Source organism: Lissotriton helveticus, chromosome 3_1 (assembly GCF_964261635.1).
Source record: "Lissotriton helveticus chromosome 3_1, aLisHel1.1, whole genome shotgun sequence".
NCBI classification, from domain to species: domain Eukaryota; kingdom Metazoa; phylum Chordata; class Amphibia; order Caudata; family Salamandridae; genus Lissotriton; species Lissotriton helveticus.
The window spans coordinates 417,320,091-417,337,318 of record NC_136061.1 but is presented as its reverse complement, the minus strand read 5'-3'; the positions used below and the strand labels follow the sequence as shown (position 1 = coordinate 417,337,318).

The 17,228-nt window shown below is 43.8% G+C and overlaps 1 protein-coding gene across 3 annotated transcripts in view; it reads left to right on the top strand.

Moving 5' to 3' along the window:
* The window catches only part of ICA1L (islet cell autoantigen 1 like), a 399,387-nt gene that overhangs the window by 336,780 nt on the left and 45,379 nt on the right, over positions 1–17,228 (top strand). The window lies entirely within an intron of this gene.

Genomic DNA, 17,228 nt, shown 5'->3' with positions numbered 1-17,228 from the left:
CCCCCAACAGAAAATCAAAAGAAATGCAGCGGTAAGATCAACAGCTGCTATTCAAGGGTTCGCATAGTGTCTGGGGGCTTGGCCTCTCGAAGCCGTGCTTAATATTTATAGATCTAAATGCTTGGCTATTGTTCTTTATGGCTCTGACATCTGGGGCTACAAGCACTTGGAAGGGGTGCAGATAGCTGTAAATAAATTACTGCGTACCCTTTTGTCGGTCCCCAATCAACCCCAACTTTTGATATTCATCAGGAACTGGGGCTAGGATGCGTGTCAAACTCAGTGAGGTTGGCCCCGGTAGTATGCTGGCTTAGGACCTGGCTTAACCCAGAATCATCAGATCATTTGGGACTGTGTTATCCTGGAGAAAGCCAGTAGTATCCAGTGGTTGCACTACGTCAAGCATATGTTTTTAAATTGGGGCTCCCAGATCTTTTTGATTACCCGGATAGGATTAAAAAAGAGGATGTTAAATCCCAACTTTTGAATTTATTGAGGATGGAGTGCGAGGAGAGGGAGATATTGAAACCCTCAGGTAGGGCTCACTTTCTGTTAAAAACCACCTGATTGATTGAGCCCTACCTAAGCATTGTTACCAAGCCCTTTCATCGTTGGCTTTTAACTAGGTTCCGTTTTAACTTAATCCATTTCTCTATGGGTAATCTGCAAGGCTGGTGCAAACCAGAGAATATAGGCCCATGTCCTTGTGATAAATTTTCATCACAGGACGCAATGCATCTCATAATAATGTTTTGTGGCTATTATGTGAGATTCGTAGGAGGTTTTTTGTTCTTCTGTTAAGGGGAAAGGGTTTCTTATAGGTCAGACCAGCCTTATTTTATCTTCAACTGCTTAACGATCCTTGGGAGATTTTTTAACATTGCCAATTTTCTAGTGGCAGCGGTTCGTCTTAATAAAAAAAGGTACCCTATGTTAAAATCTTTATGACTTATATGCCTTAGTTTTTATGAAATTATTCATAATTGTGTATTAAGCTCTTTTGCATTAGAAAATTGATCCTGCTGTATTAATTCCTTCAAAAAAAATAAAAAATAAAAATCGCTCATATGTCTTATTGGGTTACATGATTTTATTATATTGTGCAATGTGTACTGTACTTTTATGATTTTAATTAATCGAATAAAGTGATTTGACTGACTGAATGAGCACTCCTTCAGTATTGTACCAAATGTACCCAACCTCTAATCTATATGAAAAACTACCACACCAATGAGCCCAACATGAACCATGAGATCCTAGTCACAACAAGAAAAGCAGAAAGAACTAAACATGGAGCCTGCTGCAGTCCCCGGGACAGTAGTCTGCTACTGCAGGATGAATTGGATAAAAAAACGAGTAAATTTGACTAAATCCTGATTGCAGCTGACATAACGTAAACATATTTAGAAGCAAACATAGATGTGGTAGTCATAGACCTAAATCTGGTTAATGAGGACCAGCGCAAGCTGAAAGAGAAGGTCAGTCATTACAAGTTGACCCTTGCTGCCAGAGTCCCACAGACAGGATCACTGCAATTCCTGGAAAGCAAAGCGTTAACAAATACTACTGAAGTTCATACCTTAAACACAGCAAGAGAAAAGCATGCAGATTTATTAGAATGCCTGCGCTGCATAGCTGTGTTTACACAGGGATCTCACTCAGAAAGCAATAAGGCTGGTTAACTATTAGCACGGCTAATTTAACCTCTGAGACCAGACAGCACAATATTTTCCATAAATGAGCATAACAGAATGAGATGCTTTTAAAGTAATAATACGGGGTACATATACTTGAACCTTATGGGAGTACAAAAATGTGTAGAGGAAGTATTTAAAAAGGCAAAAGGCTTACTGCAATTCCTGGAAAGGGAAGCCTTAACAAATGATACTGAGGTTCATACCTTAAAGGCAGCAAGATTAAAACATGCAGAATTGTTAGAACACTTACGTTGCATTGACCTAGTCACGTTCACACAGGGATCTCGCTCAGAAAACAATAGGGCTGGTAAACTATTAGCATGGCTAATTTAACCTCTGAGACCAGAGAGCACATTATTTTCCATAAAAGATCATAACGGACGGGGGTTCCTACTCTGCATCAGATTAATGAAGCCCCAAAAGAATATTATGTACAATTTATGCCAACACACAGGATTGATACAATTGCATCCCCCCAGATTCCCAGGGAGGTAATGGACAATTTAGATGCCCCTTTATCACTTCCTCAGATGAAGACTGCCATCCATATATTAGTCAGAGCCAAGACACGCTGTACGGATGGTTTACCCATCGAATTCTATGTAACATATGAAACACAATTGGCCCCTAAACTGCTAAAACGTATTTGGGGTCACTAGGGAAGCGGGTAGACTGCCGCTAACGACCAGTAAAGCTCTGATACCCGTGCTGCCAGAACCGAAAAGGGATCCATTATTCCAATCTTCCTACCGCCCACAGTCTCTGCTAAACACAAAATACGAAATTCTCAGTAGCGGCTTAATCCCACAACATAATACATCCCTGAATATCAGATGCTCGAGAAGACCCCACACTCCTGGTCCCAGATCTGTTTGTGTGGCAGTAGATTTGGAACAAGCTTTCGGCACTGTAAATTGGAGGTATATGACGAAAGTTTTGGAACAATTTGAGTTTGGAGGGCAAATGATCAAAATGACTACTCCTTGCCCAATGGACAGCAAGAGTTCAGACCGGTGATCACATATCAGAAACATACAAAACTACCTAGGGCTACAAGGCAGAGATGCCCATTGTACCCCATCCTGTTTGACTTGGTGATTGTGCTACTGGTGGTAGTCATGAGTTCTAGCTGAGTGCTCTGGGATATTCCAGTAGGAGATACAAGACCTATGATCTCATTGTATGCAGATGATATGTTATTGTACTCCAAGATGTCGCTGTGGATCACCAGCCAGTAGCTGATGTGTTTCAGGCATTCTGAAATGTTTTGGGTTTGAAAGTTTAGTGGGGCAAGACCTTCATATTCCCATTCCCAAAATACGGTGACACGGGAGGGGGAGCGAAACATTGTGATTGGAACCACACATATCAAATAGTATGGGATTAATATGCACCACACCAAAGTACCTTTGCTAGATGGTAACAAAATGCTCTCCCTCAACTACCAAATTAAATTCTGTATCACCCTCCCACTCAGGGCCGGCTTTAGGGCAGTGTGACCGGTGCGGCCGCACTGGGCGCTGACCTGGAGGGGGCGTCCCTGACCTGAAGTGGGGGCACTGTGTTCAGCAAAATCTTACAATTTAAAAGCAGCTGATGCAGAGTTCTTGTGCATCCAGATTTTAGGCAGCAATAAAAATGTCAAGATAACTCTTATGGTTAATGTTCCTGCTAGAGAGAGAGACTGGAGTTTTTTCTATCGGCAATTAAGACTTGTCATAAAGTAGCGCAGAGGATTAATATACCTCCTGCAAAGAACAGATCTGTATTTAAAGTGGATAGCTGAGTAGATTTGTAAAGCCAACCCTTACCAGTGCTTTACATTTTTTTTATGTATGCGAGAAAGGGGCTTTGAAGAGATGAGGGGCCCTTTTCCCAAGTGGCAGTGAGGAAATCTGAGGAGGTCGTCATAGGTGGTTGCTAAAAAAGATTGTCGCACCGGGCTCCACTAACGCTAAAGCCGGCCCTGCACCCACTATCTGTCATAGGGCCATATTTCTGTATTGTAATAGTGATAATAAGAATTCTTCCTAGGTACTTATATTACTTTGTAAACTTACCAATTGTGATCCCCCAGAAAATATTCTGGGAGCTAGATGTTTACTTGATGACCAAATATGAGGAAACGGGTGCTGTAGGGTTGCCTTTTCCATACTGAAGCTTCCGACAAATAGAGGAGGCCTGGGAGCTCCTTACTTTCAGGGTTACCATCTGGCACCATAACTGCAGTGTGTTGTGTATGGGTTGGCTGGGCACCAATTAACAAAAACAGGATACATTGACATGTAAGTTAAAACTGGGAATCACTAGCTGCTCTGTTCCCAACTAAAATCATACTCAAAGGCCTCCGTATTTTGATGAATACAGTGCTGAAATTGTATTGCCTACACTACAACAATCTTATGTATTCCCTGGCTTTCCTCCGAAAGGTTCTACCCATGCAAGGTGAGGCAATTAACGCTTAGAACTTAGCAGTGTAGGAAAACGTAGGCATTATTACCTTAGGAGACCTATATGAGGATGAAACGCTACACAGCTTTCAAACATTAATAGACTCCCATGATCTTCACAGTGGTCAGTTCCTCATCTATGGCAAGATAACACACCCCGTACAAATGCCGTGGGATATTAGACAGAACCCATACCAAGCAGTAATACACACAGTGCACAGGATGAGAAAAGGGGGAAAGAAATGATCCCATGGCATTACAGAGCCATCCAGGAGTAAACTAGAATATCCGTAAAGCCCTTCCCTATGTGAAGGGAGGCAGAGATTAGATGAGTTTTACATGACACAGAATGGCAAAAAACTTTGGAATGACCCCACTAAGTGCCTGTTTTAAGTACATTCATATTAAAATACTGCACAGAGTGTACCTAATCTCGCAGAAGTTGAACACCGTTTTCTTGAGTATAACTGCAGATTGTCCTAGGTGTCGCAAACCTCATGCAGGATTTAGACATATGTTATGAGAATGGGTTGTAGTGAAATGTTTCTAGACGGGCATGTTGAGTGACTTTATTGAAATAGTAGAGCGTTCAAAGTTGAACTGTATTGAAAGCTGGCTACTAGGCTGTATCCTAGGCCAAAAAAAGCCAAGGTTACTACGAAATACATCAATCCTGCACCATTGATGATCAAAAGTGCAATTACGATGCACTGGAAGTCCCCTCATGAACCTATAGCAGGGCAATGGGACGACCAGGCTCAGGCACATAAGAGCCTTGATTGATGGCAACCATAAAGGACATTACAAATGACCCTGGGCACTTTGTGGTTTTGAGGGTATGCGTGCACTGTGCCAATTATATAAACTAACCCAGATGGAAAAAGACACCACTGATTGTAGATTGCCACTCTACACAGTATGCAGACCCTGGCCCCCAAAGTTTTAACCCATCACTGTTACGTCAGTCGCTTCCCTCTGGAGTCCTCTTCAAACTCACAAGAATAAGACAATAAACTAAGGCCATGTACATTGGATACTGCCCTGTGAAGGGGCAGGCGGGTAGTTTACAATTACTAAGAATGTAAGAGTTAAATACAACTTTGTATGCCATGTACTACTGGAACTTGAAGTAGACATCACAAGACTGCGAAAAGTAAACCTCCCTGAGTGGTTGAACAATAGCAAACTGGTCTACACTTATTCCCGAACTTTCACTACAAATGCTTTGTAGGTTGATTATGCAATATACGATCTATGACAAACATGGTTTAAAAAAGAAATCTTGCTGCAGAGCTTGGTGTCCTATCAGACGTCTAATTAATTGCTAATGGCTGCTTTACTTCAACCATACATTGTGATATTAACTTTGGGTTTATTTAGAGTTTTGCAGATGTGGAAAATCCACCAATAATTTGCAGATGTCCCATCCGCCCTGTTAGAGGATATGGCCAGGTGCAGCCTCTAAATGGGACAGATGGGACTACTGCCAATTTTTGACAGATATCCCACATCTGTCAAGCTCAAAATAACCCACTTGGTCATAACCTTCCTCTTCTTCCTACTCAATATTGCTGGTAGACATAACTTAAAAGTATGGAATAACCCCGCTGGATATTTTTGACAGGAATAATATGCCCGAATACCAGTATTGTATTGCTGAAGAACACGTCCTTACCATATGCTTAATTAGTGCTGTAAGATTTTCACAGCCAGAGCAATAAACTTTCACTTCCGCGTTGAATATATATGAAATGAAAGGTTCAGTTTGCAAAACCTTTGGAGACCTCCTTCGCATGTTGACACCTTGCCCTCCATGCAAGGATCTTCAGTTCGTCTACAAATTGTTTGCCCCTGTCCTGCTAATCTTTGCTGCAATCTACTGACTCTCTTGGAGATTTACTCCCAATGGTCCTCTTCCCTGTCCTAGGCTGCTCTTGTGGTTATTCTTCATAATGACTGTTGAAGTAATGTCAAACACCTGGACCACACTTGTATCAGAGGAATTCCATTTGTCCTACCTTACCCTGGGCTGCAAGGGAAGAGCTTCCCCTGCAGCCAGGAGCTTTTTTTGTTTTTACAATTAGTAGGCCGTGTATGGCTGCATCAAATGCGCAATGGAAAGCAACCAGCTCAGGAGCATAGTGCAGTTCCTGAACACAGATTGGATAGGAGAAATACCATTGAGAATAAGCAATTCTGTCCTGGCAGATTCCTGTTCAGTGATCTTCCCAGATCCACAAGATACATACACTGCTTTTCCATCAAATTTTCTCTTCTCTGACACCAGTGATCGAAATGTAGTGGAATAGAGACAAGATGACACTCTGAAGGATAGCAGACAAGGGGCTTCTCTGATCTTCCTGGATGCCCAGTCTCACTGACACAGTGAGCTAGTAGAGTACACCCTCAGATGACAGCATGATGAATGTGGCTCCAGCCTAGGATGTAGAGGTAGATCAAGAGGAGATCTGAAATAGGCCTCCAAAGAATGAGTAGACTGGGCCTGAAGGGGGCAGGGAGGCACAAACAACTGGAGACTGCCCCTGGTGTGAGGTGGCCAGATCTGCAAAACCATTATATAATATAGCAAGACTAACCTTAATGTAAGGGTAAACGGAAATGATAAATAAAGACTGTGAGGCTGTAATTATTACTGCTGGAAAGGTCAGTCGTGGCATGTTGGTCCTACCTAACTCCCCAGCCTTCCAGAGTCTGTAAGTGTTACCTCCACTGATAAGACAGGGACTAGCTAGACTCAGTCAGATTGAAAAGGTTCTTTGATACACCACATGCTACAGGGACAGAACTTCCAGGAAAGCCATTGGTTGTCAGGGTGCTAAGAAACAGTAAAACATACCAACCAAAACAAAGGATTGGCCCCACAGTAAAGAGACTGGACCAGTTTATCGTTCCCGTCTACTGGGCCAACTCTGGTAGTAGCTAGACCACTGTGCAGATGACACAAACATGAGACCACCTTTTATCAAAGGCAAGATTAGAATCTTGTGACGACAGCAGGTATGCTTTATGGGACCAGATTTGCCGGCAGCGACATAACTAACCTCAATAAGATGGGCCAGAGCAAATCCCTGAAGCTAACTTTTCAATGTCCGCCAGTGCCAGCAACTCCGGAAAGTGGTCCGCTAGATGAAATGACTACCCAAAACTTTGCTGAAATGGTGGTATCTCCCTTATTTCCAAATGGACAGACGTGAAAATATTCTACACTCCATCCGTGAATTCAAGAAAGCAGTGAAACGAAAAATAGACCCAGCAGTTCTAGATCTGGGCCTCGTGGATCAGCAGATCAGAAAGAAAGAAAGTATCACAGATAGAAGCTGATTCTGTATCCATCTTGTCAACTGGTGGCTGTATGCCCAATTTTAAGAGAACTACACAAACATGTTAAGAGCTACAGGAGTGAGTCTGGTACCTGAAGTACAAAGCAAAGGACTCTGCAGTAAGTTTATGTAGAACTATGACATAGGTACCCAGGTATAAACCACTATCATAGCCCAGTCTTGACTAGACCAGGGCAATAACTACTTGAAAACAATTTATACGATTCACAAAGATAAGTATAGTTGTGGTTCTAGATATAGAATATTTTCCAAGTTGTGCACTTCATCAAATGAGGTAGGAGAAGTATCACTAGACAAAGGCAAATCATTGTCATGCCATACAGGAACGTTCTGAGCTGTCAGTAAAACTTAAGTCATAGATGAGTTTAGTTTAAGAAAGGTCAGTAACATCCTTTTTTGTAGAGTGGCAGCAGTAAAGACGAGTTGATTGAACACAGCAGGCATGTGCGATTTATTTACACTGAAAAGCAGTTTTATGTAGACTTTTACATCTATACAGTGGAGAAGGCTGGCTATAACCATAGCTTATGTTCAAGTGAAGGATGAGGACTGAAGCAGAGTGATAGTTTTCTTTTTTCAAATATGAAAAAAGTGATCCAGTTAAAGAATGTCCTCTGTCAACCAATAGAGACTAGTCTTCGAATCAAAGAAAATAGTTTATAGTGGTTTATGGTGGTAAAAGCAGCTTACAGGTCTGAGAATATCAGTGCTCCAACCCTACCCCAATTTACTTCCATTCTTAAGTCATCAAAGAATGATAGATCAAATGGTTCCCTACTGTGACCTTGGCAGAATCCCACGTGGACTGTATTCAGTAGGTTAAAGGGCTCCACGAGAAGTTAGAGATGAAACACAACTATGTATTGTAGACATTTGACCAGGAGGAGGTCTAAAGTTTTACTTTACTGTTAGTTCCAGATTAGCCTTTTACGCGAAAGAGTGCCAGACGCTCTTTTCCATTCTAAAGGAACAATGCCTGTTTCGAAGTAACACTTAAAAAGGGAGGTCCAAATAGTAGTCTGGGATATTTACAGCTTTTATCACGTGTGGGACACATCATGAGGAGATCCAGAAGGTTTGGCATGTGTAATACATCGAGTACATCGGATGCTGTTAGGTGAGTGAATGATTTTCGAATGTGAGAAGAACATAGGATTGATACTTGAAGATCTTGAGGATGCATGGCTAACTCTGGTTCAGTTGAGGAGCACATTGTTTCACTCTTACTCTAGAAAAAAAAAGGTTGATCACTTAAATCTTGTGAAGGAGTAATAGAGGGTGAAGAAGAAGATAAAAGAGATTTGTGAACAGCAAAACAAAGCAATTGAGTGCTTTGGAAGAAATTAATGCCTGAAATACTGAGGTTCGACAGCTAACATGGAAACGCTTTTGTTTCATTATTATGAATTTTTAGCAATGGCACCCTATTTAAATTAACATCTCCTCAAGTTTCTTGATAAAGCCGAATACTTCCATAGCAGCCAACAGAGTCCAAACTGTGATGTACTGCTTTTCCAAACTGAAATACATTTGACTGTAGCAGTGTACTACCTGCAACTGAAGGCTTTTCACACCCTAGGCTCCTCAGTTGAGTTGAGAAATTATATTCAAGCAGCACAATTACAGAGATTGGCGAGGGAATAGGCAAAAAAATAGATGCCTCCATAACAATAGGGGATATTAAATCCGCAGTCAAGGGATTGGCTGCCAAAATTACCCCAGGAAGCAATGGATTCCTAACTGATTTTTATCCCCCACTACGGAAATGTGTTCATCCAACCCCATTATGGTATCTTTTATATCTTTATTTGAGGCATAAAAGAATAAAAGAGGCCATTGAGGTGTAGAAATCCACTAGATGTGACCTCATATGACCCTTTGCCCCTACTTAACTTAGTCTGGAAAATTCTTTGGAGGGCCCTGGCAAACAGATTAACAAATGTACCACCTGAACTGATACATTCCGACCGGTTGTGCATTTTTGCTGAAAAGAATGACGTATCCTATAATCAAACATTTATTCCATTTGTTACATAATCCATCTACGGTGACCCAGCTACCAGTAGGGTGTCCATTGAAACAGAAAAAGCCTTTCACACTCCTTACTGGGACTACCTGTTCATGGTTATGGAAGAGATGGACTTTGGTGAGGAAATCATGACATAGGGCAACCTACTTATTCCAGAACCCATGTTCGATTGTGTAACTATCCACATAAGTTTTTAATAATTGTCATGAGTGAAAGGAAATTCAGTTTTGTCACGCCCCTGGTAGCATTACCGATAGAGCCAGTATTGGGCAATAATTTATAGACCGGGAATTAACAGAGGTATACTAGCGGATGGCTGCATGCATGCAATCTTGTAAGCAGGTGATGAGCTGGTTTACCTATGCTACCTTCAGATACTTTCAGCCAACCAAAGTATATAGCGTTCAAGTGAATAATGAATAATCATGCCTATTTCCACTCAGACTGGTTGAGAAAATGGGCAGACAAGAACCCCATACACTGCCCCTGAGATTTGAAAGAACAACATTTAAATACTTATACACAGATCTGCAATTAAGACTCCAAGGTAATAGATGGGAATATCACCAAGAGACTAAGCTCAAAATGAAAAAAGGTTTTGCTTCCTCGGAAAAAATGACTGGGCAGGATCGCTATTTCAGAGATGGTGATACTACCAAGTGTTTTGTACTTCTTCACAAATCTGCCTGTAATAATTCCCCAGTATTTTTAAAATCTTAACTTTGAAATTATATATCTGATCTGGAGTGGAGAAGATATGGAATGACATTGCAAAACAATACAACCACCACTGGAGGAAGGTGGCCCTGGTACTCCAAATTTAAAATGTTACTGCTTAGCTGCTCAACTTCATTTGGTATGGAAATGGTTCATAGAAATAAAGGTAGAGAAATGTATTTACATGGATTGGTGTGGCGCACTGGTTAGAGGCGGCAGACCCGGGAGCAGAGAACGGCCCGGCACCAGGGTTCAATTCCCGACGCGGCAGGGTCGTGGACCAGGGTCAGCGGACTCGACAATTCTCGCCTCGGTGCCTACTCTAACCAGGGATCACACTCGGCAACTCTGGGCATTAAGCTTGCCTCATCTCTACAACGGCCCCCCACAGACGCTGGGGATGCCTGGTTTCACCTTGGAGATACCCAGAAGGGACCATCTCACAGGGAAAGCCAGGACGGGTTCCCCAGCGGTCTTAAGCGCCGGGACGCTTACGGGCAGCCGTGCGCTTTACAAGTCCAACACATTTACATTTACATTTACCTTAGCTATCCTGAAATGCAACACTCCTTTAGGTGATGATTGACTCAATGAGCAAATGTTAAATTCACATACACCTTGTGAAAATGGCCAGTCACTGCTGGAGGCACTGCTTCAAGCAATCACACCTTCATGTACCACAGACTTACTGTAGTGGTGCTACCATAGGTTTAGGGAAACTGCAAAGGCACTTGTGAAATGAATCGGTGTCTCCAGAAAAGGTGACTTGTCTGACAACACATCACTCCACATGTTTAACAATTTTAGGGCACATAAATCTATTCCCACAGCCCAAGTTTTAACTTATGCCTCTCTTAATGAGTCGATCTAACTGGACTGAGGATAACAGATCCACCGGACGCATGATGTCCCGGCCTTACCTTTCAGACGGTGGAATCTAAGAAGTTAACCACAACTCTTTATTACAATTCAGGGTATTAGACCACATAATGGTATGTACTAATGTGTCTCAGACATATTATGCAATTCCAAAAGGGTTTGCAAATTACCTGCCTCATCAATATTCATGAGGCAGGTCCCAATTTGGGACCCATTAGGAATGGGCAATTACACAGTTATGGTGGCCTGCTTTTTAGGGAATGGGAAATGGCGAGAATTCAAGTGCTCAAACTGATTGTCAAACCACCGCATTTTTTCGTGGCGTTTTCTTCGAGTGCACGTGCATGCGCTTTTGGTCCATACACTTTCATGGCCATCTGTTCCTCAATGTCCCTCCCACCCTTCGTTTGATCTTGCCGCGAGTTCAGGCTAATGGCCCTCCCCCAGCACAGAGCGCGCATCGCGGCCGCACAGCACATCAAAGGGCTTCTCCCAGCGTGTGCTGTGCGGCTTCTCCTCCCCTAATTATGTGGCCGGCCGTACTTGTGTTTCCCGGCCGCTTCCCGGCCGCTCTTGTATTTAATTAGCAGCAGCAGCATTTCTCCTGCGCCAGGCCACATCAAAGGCTCTGTGCCACTTTCACCCACACAGCAACACTTACAGACACGCAACGCCACTCACACCCACGCAAGCCCTATCATCCACGCAACACCACACTCACACGCAACGCAACTCATCCACGCAACCCCACTCATCCACGCAACCCCACTCATCCGCGCAACCCCACTCACACACGCAACCCCACTCACACACGCAACGCCACTCACACACGCAACACAACTCACCCACGCAACGCCACTCATCCACGCAACGCCACTCACACACGCAACGCCACTCACACACGCAACGCCACTCACACACGCAACGCCACTCACACACGCAACGCCATTCACACACGCAACGCCACTCACACACGCAACGCCACTCATCCACGCAACGCCACTCACACACGCAACGCCACTCACTCACACATGCAACGCCACTCACTCACACACGCAACGCCACTCACTCACACACGCAACGCCACTCACACACGCAACGCCACTCACACACGCAACGCCACTCACACACGCAACGCCACTCACACACGCAACGCCAGGCTACACATCATAAATAACAATCATTTGCAATGCTATAGGTCTCCCATTTACTTAAATTGAACATAATGGCATTGTAAATGACAATAACTTTCAAAAATTTTTACTTTTACAATAAATTGAAAAGGCATTGTCATTTACTATGCCAACAGCTTAAAGTTGCCTAAATGCAAGACTTATTGCATTGCAAATAGCCAATAGGGCTCGCTTTTGGGACCATCTAAGTGTTTATGCATGCGACATTTTATGTTGTTGCAACAAGGAAATTATGCTGCATAACTACTTATAAGGGCCCAAAAGCGAGACCTATTGGCAATGCCAATGCTTGTTTTAATTACAGCCGTTTTCTTTAAAGGAAAACGGGTTGCGTTTAATAGAGAAAATGTTTTCTTATAATTTTTTAACAACAGGCAGTGGTCAAATGATGTTGGCTGCCCCGATCACAAAAAGTGAAGGTGTTCCTAGGGGACCCTTTCCCTTTTGGGAATGGCTTACGACCAGCTTGCAGTTGGTGGTAACTGCGATTTGTTTGCAACCGCATTTACGGTCACAAAAGAATCATGCATCCCCCTGCGGCTCGCTATTAGGAAGGGACGCCCTTGGCACACGCCTTCCTCATATCTACTCGCAAACCCTATTTTGACAGTCGTTAAAAGGTTACCGATTCGCAAAATAGGGTTTGTACATGCTACAATCCTTTTTAGCTGTCACAAACAGCCCAATTTTCCATTTGTGACTATTAAAAGCAGTTGTGTATATGGCCCCATGACCACTGAGGCATAAATGGACAAGGAAATGACACTCTGAATGGTGCTTCACTTTGGGATTTTCAGCCAGGGTCTCCAGAAATATAAGATTAAAATTGATACAACACAACCTTATACAATACATCAAACTTATCTGGTGCTGCAATGCCTACATCACAGATTCCCTATTGTACTGAACACTTGCCCAAGATGTAACCTAATCAATGCAGACTATTTACCATAGGTTGTTGACATCTTCTTCCCTAAAGTCACATTGGTCGAAGGTCACAAACCTAGCAACAAAACTCACCAGAAAAGCCCATATTTGCAAACCTATAGTGTGTCTGCTTTGCCCTATGCCCACACCCAAAAGGGAAGACTAAAATCCAAATTTGCAAACTTAGTGCTATTACTGGACTAGAGGCATGTAACGATGACATGGCTTTCCCTTTGCACCCCACCTCTCCATATATGGAGCAGACAAGTACTGCAATTCGACAGAAGCAACATAAAATGTAAAAACTGACCATTTTTTAACAACAGAAAGACGGGGAAGACAGATTATTAATGACTTTCTAACACAATCCTAATTACTCTATCTACAGAGAATATTAATAGGGAGAATAGTAAACCTCCCTAGACCCATGAGTAGAAGGTTGTTGTGACATGCACAATTAACTTATTATCTTATATTCAAGACTGAAATTTCCAAAGCACCAACTCACTAGACTCGCCATAACGCATAGAAAACCAGTAATGGAGGGACATGCTTCACCACAGAACTATCAACCACTTATTTGGGCAAGCGAAAACCAGTCAGTGTCACAATATCTGTTATGGCCTAAACTTCACCTGCACACTGTTTGCCCCAGACGTTTTTGAACATGCTCACTCCTTTGGGCCGACCGGAAAAAAGAAAATATATATACATACAAGTTCCACAATTTTGAGGAGTTCATCATGCAAGAGTCTAAGAAGATCTCATGTAAATCCCAAAGTTTATACACATGCTTGTACTTACAATAAATGACAGCAAAAAACTTCTATTTGTCATATAACACACTGAATACTTTCAAATTTGGATTGTTTTTCATCATCTTTATTCTTTAATTACTCAAATGTTCTGATAAAACAGGATGACAAATCCAAGATGAAAACAGCCTACGCGTTTCGTCCCTATTCACATGGGGCTTCTTCAGGGCAGCACTCAAACTTGTGGGAAGTCTTATCTTCAACCAACAGTTGGATGCTGAGCAATCTTTATACACTAATAAAACCTCAAAAATTTCCTCTGTAAATCCAATGCCTATTAGGCATATCAATAGCACAATCAAATTCAAACGCAGTATCCTGTTCCTTTCCGCACTGTCTCCTTGTAATCTCCTATTTAGGTAATCCAAAGAAGAAAGTGTAAGTTATACATCAAGGTGTCCTCTTCAGGAATCAAGTTCTATCAGCCCTTTCGGCATATTTCTTTAACCATGGAGGCATATAGTGCCCCCCTTGATGTCTGATAAGAAGAGGATACCTTGGTTGGTAATTAAAGGGGAGATCTGTATGTAAACGCACGCCGGGACAACTTCTCGTCATCACTAAAACACCCGAGCCACGCTGCTTGAGACCTGAGATGCGCATTAGACACACAAAGCCATCGTGGCTAAGAAACAGAACGATAAAAAGCCAGTGACAGACGGGAAGATAAAGGCCAATTAACCTGTGGCTTAGAGAACTGTTGTCCGGCTCATAATTTGCACAAGTAATTCTAATTGTAATTGCATTTACTTGTTCTAGTCACGATACTGCATGGAATTTGCAGGTCATTCATTTTGAGAAAGAACATTACAAAACCAGTAAACAAAAGCCAGATAGCAGACATGCTAGGACAGCAGTACAGGATACAAAGGTTAATGCTGGAGACCTAGTAGGATTTTCAGGCCTGGTGGCAGCCATTTGCAAGCGTCTACGAGATGATGTTTCAGGGGACTAGACAACAGGAAAGTACAAGTATATATTTGTCGATAACCAAGTCGATGCATTCACTGTCCTCATCATGCTGAATTTAGTTTCAAGAGTATCCCATACAGATCCCGGAGCTCATTGGTTTTCCAGGTCACATGATCCCTGGATGGCTGCACCAGGGCTTTGTAGACCAGGAGCTCCTGTAAAGCCTGTGCTACAATCCCCCCCCTTGTGTGAACGTGTGGGGCATATGTCTGGATGGGATGGGAGTTTGGGGATGGAGGTGGCGGCAGGGCGGAACAACATCTCACCCCAAAGTCAAAGAAAAGTGTCCGAAGACCATGAGAGCTAAGTTTTTATTACCTCCACTTCAAAGTAGGGTTCCGAAACCTCCTCCAAGTTCAACATTTGCTCCTGTGGCATACGCTGCTCGGCGAGGCTTCTTGTAAGCACTCTTAACTACTCTGTGTGGGTCGGACTCCCCCCGCGCATCGGGTTGGTTGTTGCCTGTGTCATTTTGTTATCGTAGCCTGCAGATGGCTAAAGGTGGGTGCATGTCCCACCTCTTTTGTAAGGGTTCACTCCCACAGCGTTTTGCTTGCGGGAGCGAGCAGCAGCGCGCAGGGCGGCAGCTGCTGTGCCTCCTTGTCTCCTCTGCACCACTCCCCCTCTTCTCCCTTTGCCCGCCCCCACCACTCATCTTGAGCTGCTTGTTCTTTACTTATATGCACCATATGTGTCCTTTCATAAAGCACAGGATTTCTAAAGAGCCAAACACGCAAGCATCACGTGGCTAGAGGCAATGTGAAGGACACTGAGTCCTTTGCATTGCTAATGCTTGTTTATCTGCTCGTCGACAGCGCTGTAGATTTAAGGATCTGCACACCAGGTGGTATATCTCAGCCATAAACAAATAGAACCAGAGTTCCCGACATGCTCTCACATTGATCCCGGGGGTGGCACCTTGACTGTTGGAACCACTGCCAGCTGTGCAAGTAGTGAGTCTGACGCAGCGGACGGCAGCTTTGGTTTTTCGTTGCGGCGAGAGCCGCTCACCTCAGACCATCAATACTGCACCGAGCCCCATTAATATGTCAAGAAAGAGGATCCGAGCCTGCCTGCCAGAGTGACGCCTTTACCAGTGCGTCAGGATTGAAACAAATAATTTAATAAAGCACTTCTAGAGACCACTACACCCGACCTGCAGCATTTCCCAGTTGGTAAGTGAGGGTGTGGCTACCAGCCACAGCTACCGACTTTAGAGCTGAAGAACCAGGCTTGAGTTAAGCGTCGGCTCAACAGCCTGTGACTCTGGACTTTCCATGCCTAAAATCTTTAATTCTAGCGCTTGTGTTTGGAGTGAGGTACCAAGCCCCCCTCCCCCCTCCTCCCTGCGTTGCACACCACTGTTTAAATGCTGAACAGAGTCAGCAAAAAGCATTGCAAAGCCAACTGGTGAGACCTATTGGCTTTGCCAATGCTTGTTTGAGATAGCTATTACATTTGAGACCTGGCACACTGCTCCTTCCCTTATAATCAGAAATGGGCTTGGTCCCTATTTCTGATCTTATAGCACTAGTCCCGGTCTTGTATTGGTTGTGCTTAAACCACACTCGTTAAGGAGAATCATACCTGAGAGCAGTGCTTGAAGTATTCTCTGTAGGGAGAATCAATCACAATCCCTGGGTAGGTTAAGCACTAACACTAAGCGTTTACGTACTAAGGGGCACATTACGATCGTGGTTTTCACGCATCCTCCGGGCCAGCGGAAGCCACCGCCGGCCCGGAGGATGCGGGAAAACCGCTGGGGAGGCACAAAAGACCCACCGCCAAATTAGGATGGTGGTGGGTCTCAAAATCAGTCCGCAGCTTTTCCGCCGTGGTCGCCTTCCGACCGCGGCGGAAAAGCTCTAACATGGCTGGCGGTGTCTATCAGACACCGCCATCCATATTAGGATGGCGGAAAACAGATGCCTTTCCGCGGCGGATTCTCCGCCGTGGAAAGGCATACGGTGATTTCTTTCGGGGCCCGTTGCGGGCCCCAGGGTGATTGGGGGGGTGGGAGGTGCACATGGGGGGTACCTATGGTACCCCCCCTGCATTTGCGTGCACGAGGCGGCAGGCACCGCGCGGTGCCTGCCGCTTTGTGCATGCAATTGCTAAGCATGCATATTTAACCTTGCGGCGGGTGCTGCTTCAAGCAGCACCCGCCGCAATGTTAAATATTGAGGA